Raw genomic sequence first — 18749 nt, 5'->3', positions numbered from 1 at the left:
GTCACAAGTGGCCACTATACCCCCAGGTCAGGATCAGGCCTATTGTCCCTAGTTGGGGGGGGGGGGTTGTTTCAGGATGTCAATCAGACTCAGAATCTGGAGGAGGAGGACTAGAAATGTACCAGCCAAGACAGGAAGTTGGGGAGGAGATCTTCCAAGACTCTTCAGGAGTCAAGGGGAAGTCTTTCCAGAAGTTTATCAGAAAAAATGCCAATGATTCAGAGTTCATCCTCCCATGGTCCCTGGGAACTCAGCCACTATCGGAGGGGGAGGGGACTTCAGAGTTGACAGATCCCAGAGTCTGCCACAGGGTCAAGCGGGCAGAGTTGCATGCAAGTGAGAGGCAGTCTACCAAGCTAGCCACTGGCCAAAGACTTCTTGAGAAAGGCCTCCCTGTGCTAAAGTGGCTCTTGGACTATGCAGGAAACTCTCCCTTTTAGTTAGCCTAATTAAACTTAGAGGAAAGCTCCTAGCATTCTCACTTTCTTCAGGTGTGAAGAGATGTTTATTTGCTGAATAAAGCTTTGTGGGTTGCACGACAGACCTCGCTATTGCCTTGCATCTCAGGAGGAATCATGACACCCCCTCAGAAGCAAATTTGGTGTACATGGGGGGGGGCAGGGGGTTGTGCAGGGGAGAAGGGAAATCATTTTGCCAGCGGTTTCCATTCTGCTACCAGTTGGCCAGTATTGGCTATAACCTCAGGCTGGGCTTGGTGAAATACATTTGGCATCAGTTTTCCAGGTTTGGGGAATTTGCATGGTTGAGAAGGCGGGCAGAAGCAGGGACAGTAATTTAAAAAAGCAGCCCATGGAAAGAGGCCAGAGAGCAAAAGGCAGGTGATTGCTAGTCATAAGCAAAGGAAATGCCTTGACACAAGGGAGTGAAGCAATGACTGAGAGAATCTCACCAGAAGACTATGCAGGGTTTCAATGTAAATATTGTTCCAAAGGGCTTCCAGCCAATCAAAAGACAGAACTGGAAAATCACATGCTATGATTGGCTCTTTTCAGCAGAAGGAAAGATACCAAACTTTCTGCCTGACTGAAGGCTCTGCTAGTGCATTCAAAAAGACCTCATCTATGGTCCTACAGGGCTAGCCTCCAGTAGACATTAGCCTGGGTCTTGGGTCTTGTTTTTCTACCCATACCATACTTGTCATTAATATTGTTGATCTCATCTACTGCTATAAAGCTGGGGAAATCACAAAGTAGGATCACATAGCCCACTGCAAACTGAACTGTAGAGATGAGTTATGTGACCTCATTTTAAGTAGAGGGTTACACCTGCAGCTCTAGGGATCTATTCATGTGCATCACTCCACCATCTAAGAGTCCTGAAAATCTCCATTATTTAAAAACAGGTGCCATATAAATCTATCTTTTAATTTTCATATTTTAAATTGTTTCACACTGCATTTTCATTTCGTATTGGTCTGTGAGCAATCCAGAGAACTTGGGTTGTGGAGTGGCTGCACAAATACAGTATGCACGCAAGTAAATAAATGTATAAGAAGTTGTGGCTTTTCTCTGTACGTTTTTTGCCAAACAGAGACAATGGCTGTGTTCGGACAACACAATAGTTAACAGTGGGGTAATAATCAACTGTTGTTTATCTAGGGGATACTCCTCACATGACATGATAATAATCAACTACGGTGTGGATTCGGATCAGTGTTGAGTTTATCGTTAGTCCACGCTGAGTTCACTCACTCATCCCCTGCCCTCTCCCCCCCACCCCACAGATCTCCTGCTAATATCACCTCTATGCTGATGATACAGAATTATAACTTTCATCTCCGGAACTTTCTCCTGATGTTCAGGATCGTATCTCGGCATGTCTTTTGGATATCTCAGCTGGGATGCTTCAGCATCGTTTGAAACTTAATATGGCAAAGACAGAATTGCTTGTTTTTCCTCCCAAACCTTCTCCCCATCTTTTGTTCCCTATTACTGTTAATAATGTTACACTTAATCCAGTTGAGGAAGCTCATAGTCTTGGTTTTATATTCGACTCCTCACTCTCCTTTACTCCTCATATTGAGGCAGTAGCTAAGTCCTGTCATTTTTTCTTATATAAAATTGCCAGGATCCGATTTTTATCTGTTTCGTCTGCCAAGACTCTTGTTCACACTTTGGTTATTTCTCGGCTAGACTATTGTAACTTTATCCCAACTGGCCTTCCTTCCTCTCACGTTAGTTCATTGGTTTCTATTCATCATTCTGCTGCTAAGATCATCTTCTTGGCTCATCGCTTTGATCTTGTCACTCCATTCCTGAAATCCCTTCATTGGCTTCCAATTCACCTCAGAATCCAATATAAGCTTCTCCTGTTGACTTTCAAAACTTGTCACAGTCTAGCTCCTTCCTATCTTTCTTCTCTTATTTCACATTATTGCCCCATTTGTGCTTTTCGCTCATCAAATGCCATTTTTCTTACCCATCCAAGGGTCTCCACTTCTCTTGCTTGGCTTCATCCATTTTCTCTCGCTGCCCCCTATGCGTGGAATTCTCTTCCAAAGCATTTGTGGACCACAAGTTCAATTACAGTTTTTAAAGCTCAGTTGAAAACTTTTCTTTTTTCTAAAGCTTTTAGAAATCGATTTTGATCTTACTTTTACACTGTTAGTTTTATTGGCCCCTGTGACTGTTCGGTGCATTCCCTTCCCTTTCTTATTGTTTTATTATGTTTTTATTAGAATGTAAACCTATGTGGCAAAGTGTTGCAATTTTATTGTTTTACTATGTAGAGCACCATGTACAGTGATGGCGATATATATATATATATATTAATAATAATAATATCCCATCAGCCGTTGCTGCTGCCGGTTGGACTAGAGTAGCAGCCACCACTTTGACCACTCTTGCCTTGAGACTCTGTGGCTGACGAAATAACCAGCAGCACCCTCCACACAACATGATAACCAATGGTGGTTCAAATAGCTAACTCTGCACAGCATTGGTTATTTGCATTGGTTATTTTGGCCAAATAACCAACTGGTTAAAAAACTCCCTCCAGGCAACACAATAACTGACAGTGGGTTAAATAACAAACAGTTGACTATTTAAACTACTGTTGGTTAAAATGTGATCTGAACCCAGTCAATAAAAAACAAATTCAGCCTTTTACTTCTGTCACAATGTGACTTTAATGCTCAAATTTCTCCTCCCACCTAACTAACTTGAACACAGACAGAACTATCATTCACAGTTGCCCACCTCTTGATCCATTCTACAGCAACTTAGTTTGTGAAGGGTAGACATTGAACAGACTTGCCCATACCATGGCATTTTCCTCTTGAAGACAAATAACTTTTACAGAAAATGGCATGGAGGCAAAGCAAAGTTTGCAAGAATGAAGATGAGCAAAGTTGAAGGTCAGTTGTCAACCTGACTTTCCCCTTTATTTTACTAGAGGAATGCCATTTGCCCTTTTCCAACACAAGAACCTTTAACTCAGTATCAGAGTCAGCCAGAGAGGAAATATATTTTAAACTATATACTATGGCATTCAGAGATAGTATTATATCAATTTAGCATACAAGCCATTGGTACTGAGGAATTTAATTTTAAAAAAAATATCATTCCTTTCTATCACTTTCCCACCTGTCAAATAAAAGAGGCATTCATGATTAAAACTTTAATTTTGATTCCAAAGGTTACCGTGATCTCCAGTGCAAAGTTCTGCACATTAAATTACCTCTGAAAAACTAGAGTTTGCTCAGTCACTTGTAGCACTTATTCCCTGCACAATCCAACAGAAGGATTATGGGCCTCAAAGAGACAGATGCAGAGCCGGTTTCAGCTTCTAAAAAAAGGTTAGGAAGTATATTGTGTGGTGGCTGCGGAGGGGAGGGAGAGGTCCCCTGGAATGGACATGCAGAGAAGAGTCAGAGGAGTGCGGTGTCAAGCATTAAGAAGATGTGGGGCTGAAGCCAGCAGCGGAGGAGCAGGTGGTTCTGGGTAAGAAGCTCTGGCAAATAAGAGGAGAACTGAAACCTTGCAGCAGTTGGAGTCGGGTTATGTAGAGTCCCACTGTACTAGAAATTCCTCCACTCTTTCTTGGCCTACTAATGATAGCTGAAAACACTGTTCTGGGAAGATCCAGGCCTTACAAAGATTGTTAACTTTCTCAGGGCCAAACCAGACATGATGTTAAATGTGTCTTTGCATTTAACATGCATTTAAAAAATAATAATCAGATGGCATCAACTGAGAGGGTGGATCCTTGTTGAAGACACATTAAGTGGGAAGGGGATATTTAACCCTTTGTTTCCTGTTGCAATCTTAAGGGGGGAAACTCCTTTGAAGGTGCTATTTGCATGGGACTAGAGTGACGTCCTCTTGGCACCAAGGAAGGATCTCTCCCCATGCAAATACCAGGAATTGGTTGAATTCCCACTCCACACCTACTTTAAAAACAAAAACAAAAAAACCCTTCCCACTAAATGAAAAGTCCTATTTAAGGATACAATCCTATGCATGTTTGGACAGAAAAATGTCCTACAACTCCCAGCATAGCTGGCTGGGGAGCCAGCTATGCTGGGAGGTTGCAGGACTTTTTTTCTATCTGAACATGCAGAGGATTGCACTTTTAATGTCATCTAGTTTGGCCCTTAGAAGCTGACCCCAAGATGCTCAGTAAGTACTGTTCCACCTCTGAGTCACCTCTGACTTGTCCTATAGAGCAGCTTTCTCCGACCTGGCCAGGATGGCTGGGAATGATGGGATTTGCAATCCAACACATCTGGAGGGCACCAGATGTGGAAAGGCTGCTGTACTGGATAAGCCTGGAAGACTGGTGGAAGGAACCCTCAGTAGCACATCATCTGCTGTAGAATGAGAGCCTGGTCTCCACCTGAACATGGTCAAGACTCTTCTCTGGGATCCAGGAGTAACTCCTAGATTATGATAACTCCATCGCCCCTAGGAATAGAGGTTACCTTCATCGTCCAAGGAGGACACATAAGCCCCCATATCAGGCTATGGCAGGCCTGGTCCTGACTTGGCAGAAGATGCCAGAAAGTGATTCCTCCAACAGATGGGAGAGGATGATGTGGCTTCTAGACTGATGTACAGCAAACCTCATCTGGCAGATGGTGCGCCACACATTTTAACAACCCACAGTCTATTCTAGTCTTTCCTAACCTACTCTAACTATTCTTGGCATCAGCACAGATGGCCTGTCTTCCTTCAAATATCTGAAATAGATATATATCCCCCCCCCCAAAGGTCCATGATGAAAGGGGGACAGAAGCATAATCAGATTTCTTAAAATGAAACATGGCTGAAGGTTATCTAGGTCCAACTGTTTAGCCATATGTCAGGATCCTCCACACATCAAATCACAGCCTAATGACTGCATCCTGCTTAGGTACATTTTGCCAGAAGAAGAGTGCAGGACATAACATGGTGCCCCATTCTGGAGAAATTATCTATCCAAGATAAGGGATCCAAACAATGTATGACTTTATTCACACAGTTCTGCCCTGGAATGCAAGGCTGTTTTTCAGAAATTTCCAGTGCAGGGCCCTCAGTCTGCATTGGGATGATAGTGTGTTGGGTGGGGGGCATGGTTAGTGGTCTAACTCTGTGTTCTTTGCTGTAGTCCCAGCCCACACTGAGGGGGCTACAATTTGCATTACCAAAAAAGATCCTATTGAAATGAAGTTGCAGACAGAGGGGCCTGATCAGGATCACAGCAGTGGGCGTAAGGGTTAAATCCCCGTACCCCCCATGTGAGGGTCTGAATCTAGATCAGGAGGGGGCATGTCAGCAATTTATGAAAACAACCCTGCATTCAAGGGCAGAACTGCATGATTAAAGTCATGTGTAATTCAGCCCCCAAGCAGTCACTTAATGAACCAAAATACACATAAAAAGAAATGCCCCTCCCCAAAGGCCTAAGCAAATCTGACCTATGATATTTTCCTTCCTAACCCCAAATACCAGAACCAGTTAGTGATTATTTAGGCAAGATGGTGATGAAGATGATGATGAAGATGATGATGATGGTGATGATGATGATCATCTCAAGGCACCATAGGCTAACCATTTCAGCACTGGTACCAGCCTCGTGATGAGAGTCCGAATACATGTCAAATTACAGGTCACTGTTTCATGTAAAACCTTTGAAATGGGGTAGCAAATCATGGCTTTGACATATCAATATATGCTGGGGAACAAACAAACAGCATATTAGGGCTGAGCAGTCTGGAGAGAACCAGGAGTAAATAGCAGTCAGGATCTGAGGGCAACCAGGGAACAGGGTTGGAAAGCAAGCCAAGAGTCAGGGCTGAAGAGAAGTCCAAATCAGAGGGAAAAGCAGAGGACAATCCAGGAGTTAGGACTGAGCGCACGACTAGAAATGCAAGGCACAATAGAGCTCAGGCAGAACTTGATGGCTAGAAAGGTAGTTATTTATACTACTTCCTGTCCAGGAAGAACCAATGGCCAGCCTGAGCATGCAAAGCCAGGACAGCACTGGAAGATTATTTCCTGAGGGGATGCAGTTATGCAGCTCACCACATGGGGCAGTGGTCAGCAGTTCTTGACAAAGGGGAAATGGTGATGGTACCATTCAAACAACAACAAAACCACACAAATAGGTTCACAGTTTCTGCATGAAATCAGCCTTCCCCAACCTGGTGCCCTACAGATGTTTTGGACATGAGCTCATCAGCAACAGCCAGCATGACTCATGATCAGGAATCATGGCAGTTGTGGTCCAAAACATTTAGAAGGATACCAATGAGTTACACTAAATATCCCCTTCAGATAGATGTCTGCACAGAAACAGTTCTGTCCCATTATTAGTGTGCAACCTGAATGTAGATCATTACATACAACAACTACACATGCATTGGAAATCCAAACTGACCATAACTTCTGGATCAGATGATATATTTCCAGATATCTCCCATAGGTTTGATGGGGAAGGAATGTTTGTCTGTCCCACACCTCTAATGCCACCAAATGCCCACCCATGTCCAAATGTCCCTACAATCCAACACATACAAGAGCCTTGATCACCCAGTAAAATCACCAGATAAAATCCAGGAAAGGTCCAGGTGCTCCTGGCTCTTCACCTTATTAGAACATTATGACCCCATACAGCAGGGAGGGAAGGTGCACCTTATTAGAACATTATGCCCCATCACAGGCGGGGCAAAAACGCCAGGTAGACAGGGAGGGAAGGTGCACTCTCACTCCTCGTCACATGTAAGTGAGTCATTGGAAACATGTCACCTAGGGCTGATCTACACCAAGCAGGATATAACACTTTTTAAAAGGTATGAAAACGGTATATGTAATGTGTCCTGGGCCTGAACAGTTGTCATAACCCTTATAAACCGTTATAAGCAATAGTGTAGATCCTGCCCAGATCAAACATAAATTTTAGCCACCAGTTATTTATCTAAATCATATTCCTCCCATATTGCTAGACCTTCTTTCCAGCCAGTGTAATAATATGTGAAAGTCTGCCTTATCTGTCTACCTTTCTGCTTGATGCTATGTTACTCCAGAAGGGGAAAAAGCTTCTCCCTGACTCAAGAAAACTATGCAGACTACAATAAACTTGTCTGCATGCCTGGTTTCCTGACTGTGACTACTGTTAATCATTTCTAGAAGCTCATTCCATCGTGATTTAATTAGGAGAGTGTCCTTGTTCCTGAAGGCACTGAACTCAATCATTAACTGTCTGTCAGTATTTCAATATCCATTTTCTAGAACAACGAGAATGAAGACAATGAGCAAGAGAAAGAAAATGACTGTTTACAACAGCACCTACCTCACCCTCAGGGCCTTGTGTCTGGTTGACTAGTCCATGGGATAACTCTATGAGGAAGGGCCATAGTTCAGGGGTGGCAGAGCAATGGTAGAGATCCCAGGTTCGGGCTCTGATCAAGTGTACCCATTTCTCCTCCCCCTGCCAAAGACATCCCCATCCCCTTCACTGCAGCTCTCCCAATGTTTCAGTAAAACTCCATAGCTACTAGCCTGGTCCGGGCTATGGCAAGAACACCCATTGCCACAAGGGAATAGCTGAAGCAGTGGAGGCCAGTGGCTCTGATTTCGGTGTGGCACCATTCTGGGTTTTAGTCAGAATCAGCCAGAACTCTAAAGGAGCTATCCAAGGTGCTAGAACTATTTTGGGAATAGGGTTCAGCACCTTGGGTTGGTCATTTAGAGTTCTGGCTGGTTCTGACTAAAACTCAGAATGGATTGCTAGGCCCACCGAAAATGGAGCCACTGACCTCTATTGATCTGAAGCTAGTTTGTAGTAGATCATGCTTAAGCTGCTTATGCAAACTTATTTCCCATCTATCATCTATCAGCTTCTGGGTCTAATGGGATGTGCTGGAGGAAAGGGTCTCTCAGCAGAGTTTATTTCTAATAACCAGAACCCTTGCCCCTTTTCAGGGGACACACCATGTCAACGTTCGCTTTATTGGCATTGTCCGGTAAATTTCTGGCTGCAAAAAGAGTGTATATATCCTCAAGTTCCCAGGCCCAGATAAGTTGCGCTGTGCTCCCACATGCATGTTCTTTTCTTCCCCACTGACACAGCCATACAATGAACAGGGCAGCTCACTCAGGCCATTTTGCTGAGCACACTGAATGCTCCCAAAGAGGATGAAATCCAACCTTGCGTTATCATCAGACCTCCACTTCTACAGCAGGGTTTTCCCCCTCCTTTCCTCCCCCATGCAGCCCTCTGTGCCCCCCCAAAATCTGCTCCAGGAAATCCTCCGACCCTCTGGAGCAAATCTTTGGGAACACCTGGGGCCTGCAGGGGGAGGGGGAATCATCCCTTCTCCATTCTGCTGATGGAAGCCATTCTGTCGGCAGAAGGAGCTGATTGGATGCAACCCACAGAAGGCTATTCCATGCCTCTGAAGGCCTTTGCGGGAGGGGGGAGCTTTTAGCTGCGTGTCCCAATTGCCTGACTTCTCCAGTCCAGTTCCTTATTTAACAGTTTGTCATCTTAGGTTTGTTTAACTTTGCTGTTTTAAATCAGAATTTTAAGTCTGTATTAATCTCTGCATTGCTGCTCGGTTTTATCCTGGTTGTACTTTTATATTGTACTTTTATATGGTGTTTTTATACTTTCAATTGTACTTTATGGTTTTAATTTTTGTGAACCGCCCAGAGAGCTTCAGCTATTGGGTGGTATAGAAATGTAATAAATAAATGAATGAATAAATAAATCAGCACTGAGCAAAGCTCTCCACATGCTTAAGAATTAAGATACCTACTACAAGGGTATTGAACATCTGTCAGCCTGAGGGCCGAATCCTATTTCAGAGAAGCCCTCCAGGGGGCCACTTTCCAGTGGTGGGTGGGGCCAAGGCAAAAAGGTGGAGCCAAAAATACCAGCATAATTTAGCCTATAGCACTTACTGCCAGTAACTAAGACTTAAGAGTAGCACTTTGACCTTTTAGAATGGGAGAAAAAGTCAAGAATACTATTTCTTGAAGGGTTGACTTCCAGGATCATCCAGGATCTGATGCAGGCTGTGTTCTAAAAAGGATGTGAGCTGAGGCCAGCTGTACTGTTTCTACAATTGTTTGTTTGGCGTGATTTTTCTTGTTCTTATCTATTTTATTTATTTCCTGCTCTTTATTCCACATTATCCAAAATACCGCAACGAATGTCATTGTGTATCCTACAAAGTATAAATGTTCTGGTTGTTACTGTCTATTTTTGGTTTGGTCTGCTGCCTTTGTTATTGTTTCTTTTTATTATTGTTGTTGTTGTTGTTGTTGTTTACTTTCACCTGCAAGAAGGTGGGGTATAAATTCTCCAGACAAACAAGTACAATTCTTTATTAATTAATTAATTAATTTTTGTCTCCACATTGTTCCAGAATGTCCTCAGTGGTGTTTTTGACTTTTTATTTCATGGGGCATGCGCTCATGAAATAATTCAACTGATAACAAAGGGGCACACACACCCTGCAATTGATAGCATTTGCTGAGCTGCAAAATCTCCCAGAAAAAGAAACGTGCAGAAACACACCTTTTTAGGGTGACCATATGAAAAGAAGGACAGGGCTCCTGTATCTTTAACAGTTGCATAGAACGGAGAATTTCAGCAGGTGTCATATGTATATATGGAGAATCTGGTGAAATTCCCTCTTCATCACACCAGTTAAAGCTGCAGGAGCTATACTAGAGTGACCAGATTTAAAAGAGGGCAGGGCATCTGCAGCTTTAACTGGTGTGATGAAGAGAGAATTTCACCAGATTCTCCATATATACAAATGACACCTGCTGAACTTCCCTTTTCAATAAAACTTTTAAAGATATAGGAGCCCTGTCCTCCTTTTCATATGGTCACCCTACACCTTTGCAAGTTTTAAACCAATATAGACACTCCTCCTCCCCCCTTTGCATTTGGCCAGGTTTGTTTTCTCGCTTAGCTTTGAGTTCTAGAGCTTTTTTACACAAGGCTGTTAACTGCTATATCTAATTCCGGAGTAGAATTGAGCTCTAAGCTCTACACAAAGAGCTTTCCCTTTCCTGTTTTGCCACTACATAAGCTCTAGGTGGTGCTGTGCTGTAGTGGAATAGCACAAACACTAAAGTAGAAACTACTTTTTCTTTCACTTTCAGAAATATTACCCCCTTTCCCCACCCTTAAAAAAACCCCAGGAAAATGCTCTTTAAAAAACAGAAGAGAAAATAGAGGATCAATATTGTTTAAAGAATCCACAAGCAACTGTAAGGAATCATGACTGCACAATAAATGCCTCGCATAGAAATCATACCTCCTAGCCTTCATCCCAGCATATTCTTCTCAGCGAGTATATTTTAAATGTGGGCTCATTTAAAAGACTTAAAATATGCAATTAAACGGTGGAAAGGCTTTTCCAGAAGAAGCAGAATACCAGCTCAGCCTCAGAGTACAGCAATTGGCAATTTACAATTTGTGCAATTTAGACGAATTAACAAATTTAAATTAGCAACTAGGAAGGGTTTACTCCTAATGGAAGAGGAAGCTTCCCATTTATTTCTTCCTCATCTGCAATTTTGTACGGTGTCACCATAAAACTCCAGTGCTCCTTAGTGCAAGGGAAACTGACCTAGGAAAGGATAACTGGAACACAGCATTGCTGAGGGAGCAAAATATGAGCCAGTTTATCCAGTCAGCAGAATCAAGGGGTAAAGCTCTTCCTGGACTGTACCACTTCAGGCAGCAGGGGGGGGGGGACACTTTCCCTGTCCCCACTACACTTTGGATTGAAAAAAAATCTATCATTTTATTCTGCTGAATGTGTGATATGGTAGCCATCATCCAAACAAGGACAAAAGAGGGCACCAATTTGCAGTATATTTACATATGCTAATCTGTATGTATGAATGCAAATATAGAGATAAGTACTAAAATTTAAATAGAAATACATCTCACCATAGTATGGAAGACAGTGACCAGGTGACCTGTGTGCCTTCCTCACTAGAATTGGTATGGGCAGCCCATCAAATAGAGGACATCTTCAAATAGAAGACTGTCCTTCGGCAGCACTTTAAATAGAGGACTGCCCTCTGTCAGTTAGGGCACCTGGCCACCCTAACTGAGATCCCAGAGGTCCAGAAAGTTTTATTGCCCATCTAATACAATGTAGCATGGATGGAGTCAGCTCTTCCCAAGTGAAACTCAATGTTGCCATGATGTATCATTCAGATGCTAGTACCTAATACAGGCCTATTCATTTCTTACTCAAAGCCACAGATACAAACCTAATAAGTATCACTGGGTAACCCTCACCATTCTGTAAAACAAAACAAAAAATAAATTTCCTTTACACACAAACACAAAATGTCCAGTCTTTACTTCTCTTTATAATAACCGCACACACACCTCAGCCTTTTCTGTAATGTCATCAGATTTATATCCCATTCCCAAACATCCCTTTCATTTCTGTCCCTTTCTTCATGTGTGTTACCCATTTTCAATAACTAAAGCAATTTTATCCTTCCAGTACAATCATTAAAAATCATTTACTGTCATGAAGGAGGCAACTGGATTGGATTATAGTGATTTGATTCTGCAATAAGGGCAATCCATGACTTTTTTCCCATTGACATTCCCAAGTAATAATGTTGCTCTGTGTGGCAGCATTTGACAATAGCTCCCAAGAAATTAGAGCAGCTGTTCCAGCTGTTCATGAATATTGAAAAAAGCCCCTTAAAATTGTAAAAATATATAAATGCAACTACCAATGAGATCCTGGGATAATGCCATATGACATGGATTACTTCTAGGTCATGAGAATTGAAATCATGTATATTAATGCAACTTTAATATTCCCCATCTGAGAAGCATGGAGGCCAAGATTAAAGCATCTTGATGATAGACAACAGAGAGACTGTACTATTCTGATCAAAATATATTTTTAAAAACTGTAGAAAATATCCTCGTAGTCAAATGCATTCACAGATATATTACGAACCTGATCTCAGGCTCCTGCAAGGTAATTTTTAAGCAAAATCCCTGCGTAGAATGACTTTTTTTAATGATGGGTACCATAGTGCATTGTTTGTATATAATCCACAAAGACTGATCTCTGGACCTGAACAGTGCATTTTCAATAAAAAAATCTGGCTGGCCACATTTGAATTCTTTCCCATTCTCTTTGGACTGCTGTGCCTTCTTTGTTGTTGATTGCTCACTTCATGTAAAGTCCCCCAAATGCTTTTGTGCAAGTGCTTTGCTCACTGTTGCACTGCATTGCTGCTTTTGTAGTCTAAAGCTGCAAAAACTGATACTCTTGTACAAAGGCATTAACATATCACAAGCTATTAGAGAATGCAGGATGCCTGTTACCCTGCTGTGAAGGAAGACCACATGCAAACACCCACACACTTCAGTACTTCCTGGATTAAGTGCATCCAAATGGATAGAAAATTGGGGATTTTGTTAAGTTGTTGAGGAGTGCTATCTTTCTTTAATGCAGCTTCAAAATTCAAAGCAATTCTGAGTCCAGTGGTAATCCTGAGCTATGGTGACAACCTTAAATTGGTCTCCTTTCAGTAACAATGCTTCACTTCCAAGGATTTATTACTGGCAGGCCAGAGTGCTGATCAGATTGTTCAGTCTGGAGGGCATGAAGTCATGGCACCCAGTCACCAGAATTCAAATGACTAAGCAGTCTTCAGCTAGTATAGCCCTTGCCTGATCCCTTCCTTGCATTTGATATCTATCAGACCAGCACTATAATGACTTCATATCCTGGTGACACTCACTTGCTCCAGTTGGCTTGATGAATCATCTTTGGATGAAGATGGGAGCGCCTGCCTTAGTTGGCAGGGACACTGATGTAAGCCACTGTTAGAGCTTTTCTACACAAGGCTATTAAATGCTGCATCTACTTTCAATTTCATATCAGAATTGAGATCCAAAAACGACACAAAGAGCTTTTCCTTTCCTGCTTATCTGTTATATAGCCTCTAGGTGGTGCTGTGCTATAGCGGAATAACACAAATACACAAGTAGGAAACTACCTTTTTGTTGGCTTTCAGAAGTAATACCCCATTTTCCTCACTCTAATAAAACCTGGGTAACTGCTCTTAAGAAAAAGAAGCTAAACTGGAGAATCACAATGTCATCTAAAAAACCTGTCAACAATTGTGAGTAAGTAATAATGAGTGATTAACAAATGCATCATTAGAAAAGTTTACTGTCAATGCAGATTTTTCTGTTATTAGAGAACAGAGAGCATCAGCATTTCCCCTGAAGCTAAAATGCTATACCAGATGTAGAAAAAGCACAGGACAAGAGCCAAATGTCACAACAAAGGCATTTGAAGACCAGTGTATACTGTTATATTGTACGCCAAGTAAAATACCAAAAACATCAAGGGTGAATGGGGTAAGTTTAGTCAGAGTACTTGACTTTAGGTTTAAACTAGTGCTGTACTGAAAATTCCTCCCCCCCTTTCCCCCCTGACCATTCTCATACAATTTGAAAGAAAAGAAATTGCTTTCAAAAATATATTCAAAGGAGATGAATCAAGAAATTATCATGGGTTGGGTTCAGGTTTTTTGTGCTTATCTTACTTAGGTAGGGTGACCATATGAAAAGGAGGACAGGGCTCCTGTATCTTTAACAGTTGCATAGAAAGGGAATTTCAGCAGTTGTCATTTGCATCCATGTCACACCTGGTGAAATTCCCTCTTCATCACAACAGTTAAAGCTGCAGGAGCTATACGAGAGTGACCAGATTTAAAAGAGGGCAGGGCACCTGTAGCTTTAACTGCTGTGATGAAGAGGAAATTTCCCCAGATTCCTCATATATACAAATGACACCTGCTAAAATTCCCTTTTCAATACAACTATTAAAGATACAGGAGCCCTGTCCTCCTTTTCATATGGTCACCCTAACTTAGGAAGTGGCGAAGGAGTGTGAGTGTCCTGTCTTTCATTCTATAATCATCTCACTGGTGGCCAGTAGCATCCTTGGCTTCCTGCACTTCAATTAAAACCCAGGGAAAGACATCATGAGGTGAAACATCCTGAAAATGAAGCAGAAGAGTGGAATTCTCTTATCTGGTGGGAAGAAAACTTTCAGAGAATTGAGAACAGATTTGTGGCACAGCCCTAGCTCCACCTCTTTCCCAGAGCTAGACACAACACTGCCCCTCGTCTCACACCTGCATTGCGGTAGATGCAAAATGGGGGCCAGCTTGCCAACATAGTGGATGCTGTTGCCACCTGCAGTGGCAGCCCAATAAACCAAAAAGCCCTTGGGGAAAAAGAGAGAAGCTTTGCTACAACCCCTGCCAATGGTGAGCCCTACCTGTGAGAAACTGTTAGAGAATTTCTCCCCCTGGAGAAATTTGGTGAAATTTTCTCCCAATTTCTCTGTCCACAAATAGGGTGGAGAATTTCAAGAGGCCATTTACACACAGCCCTGGCTTAAACAAATGAAACTATTATTCAGTAAAAACAGATTGATTGCTAAATATACTCTCAAGATTTTATTGTTTATAGCCAATGGCCATCACAATACAAACACAAAGCACACAAGTATAAAACAGAGAAACATTTGATACAATAAAACAAGAATACAATAAAATGATCAAGATTTAGAACATTCCTTCTGTTTAACCCCCTTAGGATTTGACAGTGGGATGGTTTAGAAAGAATGCTCTTATTTTTCTTGCAGCTAGCGCAAATAAAGCTATCCTATAGCTGATGAATTTGTCCACATCAGCCAACGGCCATCTAATTTTAAAATGGTCTCATTGGCCTTCTACCGTGGTCTGGAAAGGGAGAATAAATTTAGCCCTGGGTGAATTATATAATGGACAGTATAGAAGATAATGTACGAGATCTTCAATATGTCCTGCTTCGCATATGCGAAAGCGCTCTTTTGCAAGTCTATTAGAAAATCTTCCAGCCATATACTCAGTGGGCATCATTTGAAATCTGAGCTGGATAAAAGCATGCCTAACAGGGAAAAAGGTTAATTCTCACAAATAAGTAGCCCTTTTATTAGTTGTTTTGATTTTGGTATACCAAGTAGCAAATTTACACTTTTTTGTGTATTCAGAATCTCTTTTGGCATCTTCACCAAACACAATATCTCGGATCATATGATTGGATACATCCTGCATTGTCGTTGTTAAGGGGATTGAGTATTACCACCCAATAAGTCTACTTGATGTTCCTGCTAAAATATATGCATGGCATCTCCTAGAAAAATTAGAACAATAGGTTGAAGAACATCAGGTATTGTCCCCGATGCAGCCAGGTTTTCGTAAGGGGCACAGCACAATAGATCAGTGCTTTGTTCTGAACTATCTTATCCAAAAGTATGTAAACACTCCATCAAAAAAGTTATATATCACATTCCTAGATCTTTCATCTGCATTTGATTCAATAGACTGACAATGTTTATGGAAGAAATTAGATGCCATCTCAGTTGATAAACACCTGCTGTTCCTTGTGCAGCAACTTTATTCTAACACTGATATCCAAATTCGAGTTGGCATGGCAAGTTCCCTCTCTGATTCAATCCCAACTGTAAGGGGAGTCAAACAAGGCTTCTTCTTCTTCCTATTCCCCTCCTGCAGTTGGGAAACAGAAAGTCCCAGTTCTGCTTTATGCAGATGATATGGCACTTATTTCATTGCCAAATATATGTAATGAAGGCTACCAGTTGCATGCCTTTATTACTTAGGATGGCAGAAATATTATTTATTTATTTATTTATTTATTTTATTACATTTCTATACCGCCCAATAGCTGGAGCTCTCTGGGCGGTTCACAAAAATTAAAACCATTCAAAGTATAAAACAACAGTATAAAACCATAATATAAAATACAATATAAAAGCTCAACCAGATAAAAACAGCAGCAACACAAAATTACAAATTTAAAACCATGTTATTTAAAATTTATAGATTGTTAAAATGTTGGGAGAATAAAAAGGTCTTCACCTGGCGTCTAAAAGCATATAATGTAGGTGCCAAGCGAACCTCCTTAGGGAGCTCATTCCACAGCCGGGGTGCCACAGCAGAGAAGGCCCTCCTCCTGGTACTAATTATTAATCCTGCACTACAAGTTCTCTTCTATTGTAAAGAACAGAGGTCAGAAGGAACCATCTGCTTATACAATATTTACTTTCATTAAAAGCAGGATAGTAATGGCATTTGAATTCACAGTTTCCGTCCCTTTCCTAACCACTGCCACCACCACCCTCAATGTATTGTCACACCAATGCATTTTGGCTAGACAGGTTCTTTGGACAGCTGCACTCAGAGAGGTGCAGGGAATAAGGCACAGGGTGCGTGGCAGTGGCCGCTCTGGAAAAGTGGCCAGTGGAGCTCTCAGGAATGGCCACCTACACCCTATGTCTTACTCTGAGAAGTCCTGAGAGTGAGACAGAGGGCAACAGGGTGTATGGTCCTCCCAGCTTCAGAAGTGGAGGGGCGTGCACCCTCCCCGGCAGCAAGTGAAAGGTTTGTAATCAACCATCCTTCGAAATCTGCTGCCTGAAGTGGGGACTTCACCCTGTTTCATGGGTGGCCAGCCCTGGCTTCTCCCCACTGTCAAGAGCACTACTGTGGGAGAGCAAACAGGCTATAGGACTCTGGCATTAGCATGGCTAAAATTTATATCAGCACACTGGTGAAGATTGTGACTGGGTGAGCTTTGTGCTTCACTGTTCGGTCTGCTGTCCAGGTGCTAACTGGTGATGAGCAACAGTTCTGAAGACTCATTATCTTCAAACTGGAATTGGACTGAACAGCCCTTCCAACAGAGGATGCCTTCAAGTAGAGTAGAAGACGATCCTTTGGCAGCGCTTTAAGCGGAAAACTGTTCTCTGCAAAAGAGGACACCTGGCCAGCCTATGATTGAGCTCCTTGGGGGAACACTATGTGCTATAGATATACAGATACATAGAGTACTGTAGGAAACATTGTGAATGGATTTGTAAATCTGGGTTGCAAACTGAGTTTGTGTCAAAACAACTACCTTTCCATTTTAGTACAAGCACATCTCAGATCAGACAGACCCAGGTTTTCAGCTTCTCTGCCCCCAACCACAAAACGTGAGGGCTGTCTATATGTTTTAAAAGTCTTGTGGTGGCTGCTCGGTGGCACTGACTTGGTTATACAATGCAGCAGCCACCTTGCAGCCACTGTGGGCCTTCCCTGCAAAGATGCATATTTTAAAAGTCAGGCAACTTACTCTGACTTTTTACACTGGAGCGAGGTCACCATGGCCCTTCCACCATCTGACCTTGCCCCGACGTCAATGCAGAGACACTCCCTGGTGGATAGCTCTCCGGATTGGTCACCAGAAGCCTGGGCAGAGGGCAAGGGATGGGCCCAATTGGCCGCCAGAAAGCCCACACTGCCTCCTGCGTCGGGATTACCCACCACCACCCCGCAACAGCCAAAAGTGGTGGCAATACAGTGTCGTCAAGGTAGTCTCATATCACCAAAACAGTGTCAGGAACAGTATTTTTTTCCTGGCTGAATAAAATTTTGACTGGGAAAAAATATGTTATGTTCATTTGACACCAAGCCCACTAACATGCCACAATCCACAATGCTTGCCAAGGGAGAGGGTGAGAAAACAAGCAGAACAGTGGCTGAAGTGGTGGGTTTTTTTTAATCCCTAATTGATATTCTGGATATGACCATTGCTGCTGAGAAACAGATGGTTCATCGCACGGTGGCACTTTGTTGCCAATGCATTCCCCCATTATATAACACCCTATGAAGGCCATCTAGACAAGGACAACCATCATGGATTTGCCAAGTTGCCTTGTGCCAGCTATGTCTGCAGGCCTCAGTGCTTGCCACAGCCAAGCAGAAGCAATAAGAGCTTATAGGAACACAGGCCTGACAGACTAAGAGAGGGTCATTGGGGTGAATAAGGCACTGGCCGTGACGGCCTCTTCTTCTGTCTTCTTTCTGTAAAGCTTTGGCCAGTTTAACAGGGCCAAGGCAGACTGCATGATGTGCCATGTCTCAGCTGAGGAAGCTGCTATCTCTGGTCACTGATAAATCTCTCCTTCATTGATGTGGGGCAGGGAAAGAGAGATGGAAAAGGTCAGAAATACACAAACAATGCTGGTTCCTTTTAGCGTTAGAGTGGTCAATCTTTGATTTCAGAAATTCAGGCACCTGGGCAGAACCAGGTGGTCACAGAGGATAGATCTGAATTTCCATTATTGTAGCTACGATTCTTCTGGCATTAAGACCAGGTTCTAGACCTGAGCCCTACAG

Source organism: Elgaria multicarinata, chromosome 3 (genome assembly GCF_023053635.1).
Source record: "Elgaria multicarinata webbii isolate HBS135686 ecotype San Diego chromosome 3, rElgMul1.1.pri, whole genome shotgun sequence".
Lineage (NCBI taxonomy): Eukaryota > Metazoa > Chordata > Lepidosauria > Squamata > Anguidae > Elgaria > Elgaria multicarinata.
Note: the sequence above shows the minus strand (reverse complement) of the source record.